Source organism: Callospermophilus lateralis, chromosome 3, assembly GCF_048772815.1.
Source record: "Callospermophilus lateralis isolate mCalLat2 chromosome 3, mCalLat2.hap1, whole genome shotgun sequence".
Taxonomy (NCBI): Eukaryota; Metazoa; Chordata; class Mammalia; order Rodentia; family Sciuridae; genus Callospermophilus; species Callospermophilus lateralis.
In genome coordinates this window covers 81,853,926-81,860,610 of record NC_135307.1, presented here as the reverse complement: position 1 = coordinate 81,860,610, position 6,685 = coordinate 81,853,926, and positions in this window count along the sequence as shown.

The following is a 6,685-nucleotide window of genomic DNA, read 5'->3' as shown; positions in this document are numbered from 1 at the left end:
CTGGCATTCATGTTCAAAAACTGCCATTTGCACAACCAAAACCTTCAGACGATTAAGATTCTCTAGTCATTCACTCAAGGAAACTTTTTCTTGCTTCATTTACTTCTAAAACTCTTATTCAAGTTCCTAAGAGTATCTAATAGGTGTTCGTGTTTCTTGTTCTTTCCCCTTAATTCCATATTAAGATAAAAAAAAAAAAGCATGCTGTTTTCCGGTTTGGTTTTGTTTTCCTAGACAAGTGTACTTAAACCACGGGTTTTCCCTAAGTATCTTTTGATGAGTTTTGTAATTTATTTTTGCTTTAGGCAATAGAGACACCTTCATATTTCCTTCTTTAACAAATCTTTTTCAGAGTCTTCATTTGACCTGGCTGATGGAGTCCATCCGCAGACCTAGGAGACTGGTTGATTTTTGCACGGACTATAATCATGACCCATACCCCCTCTTTGAGAAACCAATTTCCAAGTGACGAGAGCAAATGAATGTGTTCATTGAAAAATGTTTTCACCCTTGGTATGTTCTCTGCTTCCTCTTTTCTTCGGGGTGTTCTTAATGAATACGGAATGTGACATCGGTTTTCCACACAGATAGGTTTTTGTCTTAGATTTTAGGAAGTCATATCCTCATCCAACGTTTTCTTTTCTTGATTTATTCTTTTATATGAAAACCCCTCACGCTTAGCGAGTGTTCTCTCTCTTTTTAAGGTCATTTAGAAATGGAAACCTTGATTATTAAGGTTCTTTTAATTTTATCCCCCCCTCCCCCGCACCCGGCACAACTCACAGCCGAAGCCGCCGGCAACTGAGCTGAAAAAACCCGCGGCGGGCGAGGAGAGGAGGGTGTCACGTTGGCGACAGGCTCCTGCTGGCGACCGGCGAGCCCGCGGGGGTTAGCGCGGGCACAGGGGTCAGCGCCCTCGAAGTTGGGGGCCTCGGGCGGAGCCGCCAAGTCGGGGCGATGGAGCGTTCCGCTGTTCTCCTCTCTCCAGGGGCTAAAATCGCCTCATCCGTGGGGATCCGGCGAGGACCTAGCTCTTCTCAGGGCAGTCTCCGCTATTGAGCTAGGGGCTCGACGCCGGAGAAGCGAATTGGTCGGACCTGGGGTGGAGGAGGAATGAGGGGCCAGGAGCCGGGGGGATTTCCTCCCGCGCTTCCCTCTCCAACGGGAGCGGAAAATGTGATTTGCTGTGCATTCCAGGCGCGGTTCCCTGGGGTGACCTCTCCCAGCCCTCCCGGGCGGGGGGAGCAGACAAAGAGGCGAGGCGGGCGGAGAGGGGACCCCACATGGAAGCAGGACGGGTACAGGGGGCGGGGGCAATACCGGGAAAGGGGGCGGATAACGGGTCCGACGGCGGCGGCGGCGCCTGGCCAATGGAGAGGCTGGGCCCGGGATGCAGTGCTTGGCCGCCGGCATTTAAACGGGAGACAGCGAGATGCCCGACACTCGGTGCGCCCTTCGCGGACCGGACGATTCAGTGCACTTCGTTAGCGTTACCCTCAGTCCGGCTGCGCCGAGCCCAAGCGACTTGAGCTGTGTGTGGCCGCACCCAGCACCACGCGTCGAGAGGGAGGGCCGAGACTCACTACACTGACAGGTGAGCGCAGAGGCACCCTGTAGGGAGGGACAAAGGGAGGTGTGTGTGTGTGTGTGTGTGTGTGTGTGTGTGTGCGCGCGCGCGCGCGGATCCCCAAGTCCCTCTCGATTCAGGCAGCCCTCGGTGCACCCAGGTCCTGCGATTCTCTGGGGTGAACCCTGAAGAACCATCAAGGGTCCTTCCCGTCGAGGTCGTAGATGCTATGACCTGGCTCAGTTGGGTCTGTTGGAAAACCTAGGGGGGAAGGATGTCAAGAGTGGGCAGGCCCCTGCATCTCATTTCCCCCTCCTGCAGCCCCATGAACTTGCCCCCGGTGCTCCTGGCAGCAGCCTCAGCTTGACTCGCACGTACCTCGAAAGCGCGGAGTCTGGGCTGCTGGGGCTCAGAAGCCGCGGGATCTTGAGCGAGGGCGGCGGGAATTTGCCGCTAGACGGCCGACAGCGCTGCAAGTCGCATCGAGAGGGACCCCTGTAATTTAAGCACTGCGCTGCGGCTGCGGGCGTTTTAAGGGCCCTGTGGGACTCCAGAGAGTTACCAGGCTACAAATCCTGGGATCCTAAGACTTAGTGATGTATTTGCTAGTTGGGGGGTTAGATAACTCTGGCAAGAGAGCTCTGGGAAGAGCGGAGCCGCGGGGTTTAGCCACAAACCCGTGGGTGCAGTAACCCGAAGCTGGAGTGCAGTAGGCGGTCCTGGGGACCGGATCTTGCGACCCCTCGGTGCTCACTGTGCACACAGCACACACCATACAAACTAGCGATCTGTCCGCGCACTCGTGAGTGCTGGTTTTTCAATTCGAGCCTCTCTAGGTTCCACGCACGCCTTGACTTGCAGACGTGCGGGCGCCGGGAAGCGACGGTCAGATAGTTCCCTTTTCTGCCGGTGCCCCTGAGTCTATATCCCAGTGGCACCAGTCTCGCTAGCGACTGAAGACATTGGGACTCCTCTGTGGGAGGCTGGTCCCCTGCTGGAATTCGCTGGTAGCCCCTATTCTCACCCGCTGCCTGGCTCCTAGCTCTGGAGGAGGAGACAGCGAGGGGAATAAACAGGGCTGTCACCTCTCTGGTCATAATTATTTGTAGACTTCAGGTTTGGAAACCGACGCACAACAGCTCTCGCTTGGCACTGTCTTCAGATCTCATTCCGCCTTGGGGGCGCCCCAGCTTGGCGTTTCCCGGTGCCAGGCTCTGATGAGGGTCCCTACAGAGGATTGTGAGAATGTGAACAGCCTCTGCTGTGAGCCTCTTCCCGCAAGCTCAGGACCACTCTCTAGTCAGACCCAGCTGCCATTTGCCCCTCCTTGACCGACACCAAATCTCAGCTCTTTTAGGCAGAATTATAGTCTCAAAGTTAGGGGTGAAAAATCTGCTCTTAAACGGTCCGGTCCGAGGGCAGGGAAGCGACCATCAGTGAGTAATTGGATCTCCTGCTGGAAACAGCCAATTCAAGCGGTGTGCGTGCGTGTCTGTTTATGTTCCCCAGAGATGGTGCCAGGACACAACGATTTAAACGGTCTATTGTGTTCAGTGGGTCACCAGGGTTCTATGCTGTCCCAGAGACCCTAGAGTAGTGGCTTCCTTCTGGCTGTACACAAAAGTTAGATAAATAGCGTAGAAGAGGTTAAGATAACCCTGATCCCAGGGTGAGGAGTCTTCTTTCACCCCAGGGCTGCTGGGCTGCCCTCCTCCTTTTTCTTTTTCTTTTCTTTTCTTTTTTTCCTGAGGAGCGGGAGCTTGGAGGACTTGATGAAATAGATTTTTCTAAAAGCAAAGAGGGAAAGATACTAAGAGGACTAGATTCTCCTTCACTCCCTCCCCCAGCCAAGTCTACAACTGTGATTTAATTACTATCCCTGGATAAGTTGCACTGTTCAATTGTTAGTATAAAGTAATTATTTAAGGATTCTTTAGAACTGTAGGGTGGTGTTCCCCACCTTAGTGTGTGTGTGTGTGTGTGTGTGTGTGTGTGTGTGTGTTTAACCTCCAGGTAACTGTAGGAATTAGAGTCTTTTGTAAACTTTGTTATTTCACAGTTTTCCTGTTTTCTTAAAAGTTCATTTTGAGTGAGATGTTTTGGTGACCCACAATCTGTAGGGAATCCAGGTTTGCTAATGTGGTCTTTATGTGAGTGGTTATACAGGGAAGAATAGAAACCTGTGACATCCCCATGTCCCTGAATGAGAGCCTCCTGCACCATCTTCTCAACTGAAGCCATCATGACTTCAGTTTTAATGGTCAAAGTGGTAAAAATGTGAAGAAATTTCATGTCATACTGCTCTCCCAGCAAATTCTTGTGGACAGCAAAGCTGTGGAGAATGTTCTAGAACCAAGAGTAAAAGATAAGACATAAACCTTTCCTATAAAGGAAGGGAGAGGTGGCAATTAGGGGAGGTGACTAACTGGAAGGCACAGATTAGGCAGGTGCTACCAGCCATATCTTATATCTGTGGGGAATTGTCTTTTAACACATGCTTGTGGAAATGCAAAGTACAACAAGAATTCCTGGGACAAAGAAGTCTTTTTCTTCACACGTTAAAGATACAAAATAGATAGTTATTTGATTGACAATATTCTATTTTATTGCATTAGAAAACAAACCCATGTGTCTCTTAAATACCTTGCTGGGTGTCAGTGGAACAGTAGTTAAAGACAGTGGAAAGTAGTTGGGGGTGGGGCTAGGAAGAACTGAACTTAAATCCTAGCTCTCCTCTTATAAGCTTGTGACCTTGGGTAAATTCCTGGCTGTAAAGACAAAGACAATATTATCTACCTTATATTTTGTTGTGCAAAATGATAATATTTGACAGAATTTAGCATTACAATGCTTGGCATAGTAAAGGCTCAAAATAAAAGATAATTCTTATTATTTGTGGAGGTGTTGAGTGAAATAGTAATATGATACCGCACCAAGATATATCACAGATGGTTCTGAATTTCATCTTGAATCCCACTTACACGGTGACTAACACACATTTCTCTACAATACACAATCTGTAACTTGACTATCTCTTTAATAGTTCTTTTGAGTGAATACTTAATATTTATTCTTTTCTGACTCGTTTCCTGTTGACCTCAAGAATTGTATACAATCATTAGCCTCACTAAATAATAATAATAATAATCTTCCAATGAACTTTGAGTTCTTGAGATAGTTAACCACTAGGTCTCCTTCCTGCCTATGAAGTATTGGGAAGTGGTCTGATTTGGCCTAAATGGTCTTCAGAATAGGGAGGTTTGGTTAAGAGATGTGCAACAGGTAGGGGATGTGTTGGTATGCCAGCTGTCAACTCTTTTGATCTACTTGGTGCAAGTTTTCTTAAAAAAAAAAAAAAACGACCCTTATTATTAAGAAATTTCTCTAATTTCTAAAAGTTGATTGATTGCCTTTTTAAAATATTAAAGGTAAAATTTCAAAAAATAACCTGTATTCTTCCCAAATATTTAGTCCTGAAAAAGAGGAATAGATTTTCTTCTAAAATCTGACCTACAAGTGGAACATTTGAATAATTCCATTATGTTTTATGCTGGAAGAATAAAATGCTGTTTTATGCTGTTGAATATCTTTCTAAAAGTTAGTTCAACAGGAGGAATTAACCAGAAGTTCAGGCACACTGAGTATGAACAGGTCACTTGGCTAAAATGAGAAGTTCAGTGTGAAGAGTGCTGAAAGGAACTGGCCCAGACTTTCCCAAAGACAACAGTATTGGAAACAGATCACACATATTATTTTTATTTCTGAGTCTCCAGAAGTAGAGAAAAGTTTTGTACTTTGAGTCTTTTCCAGGACTGAAATAATCATCATGACCTATCGAGGAGTGAGATGGTTACTATGGTTTGTCTTTTTGATGGCATGTACTCTTAATCACTGGGAACTGGAAGGAAATCATGAGGGAGAAAAGACATGCTTTAAGAGTATGTCTTCCGAGATGTGATATGGATTGGAGAGGAAGACAGTAGGATGGGGTGGAATGAGCCTTGCTATTAGAGAATAGTTGCAGAGAAAGCTTATTATGCAAATATGATCACACTGCTTGGAGAAGCAGAAATCCACTAAGGGATTGTTAAGGTGGACTTTGGAAAGAATAATAATACTACCTGCAAAAGAGAATCAAGGGATTTGTTAGGTGTTATGATGCACGATGAGTTTATGAACTTTAATTTAACGATGTGAATAAGTGACTTTATAAATGGAAATTACCATAAATTGTTTGCAGCTAATTGTTGGACATGGAGAATAATTCATAGAAACCTAAATACAGATCAGCATTTGGACTGCTTTTTGATTATGAGGCAACTGCTAGGTGTTCTGTGGAAGAAAATTGTCTTCAAGGAATTTACATCTTGATTTCGGGTACATTTGTGATATTTACAAGAGTGGAACACTCCTATTCCTTCACTGAATGATCAAGACAGTTTTGGGGGTGGGGAGGGCATGGATGATTGACCACAATGGCTGACATGGCCCTGGTTCCAGTGCTAATTCCAGTTCTCAATCCCTCAATCTTGTTCATGTAGAATATCCACGGTGCTTCATAGTACAGCTGTTCTCTAAGAAGCTGAGATCTCTGTTGATTGACTTTCTTGAAGTTGTTTTTATTTTTCTTTGAATAACTATAAAGTTTAATAGCTCAAAAGCCTCACAACAAACACTGAAGATATTTAAAGAACAGACTTTTAGAAATGAACAATATTTCATTTTCCACACCTAGTAAATCTTATTGTGAGGAGAGTTTACTTTTCTTAAAAACAAACAAACAAACAAAAAACCAACCTGTCACTATAGACCCCTTTGGCTTACAGGGTATGCATGCTTCCATAAGAACAATAAGTTTGTCTAAATTGAAGCTGAAAACCAGTCTACTAATTTTGAATTCATTGTTTTGTTGTTAGTTTCTACCATAGTATATTCCGTAGCTTCAATTAGGAAAGAAAATCCACATTATTCCACATGTTACCAGTAAAAAGTTGGGAACTTTGAGTTTTCCTGGAAAAAACAAGTCAAGTAGTAGGAAGCTCTCTAGGCTAGGAGAAGTTTCCCATACCAAGGGTCACAAACCAAAAACATTGCAGTTGGCTTTTCTACACTTGCACT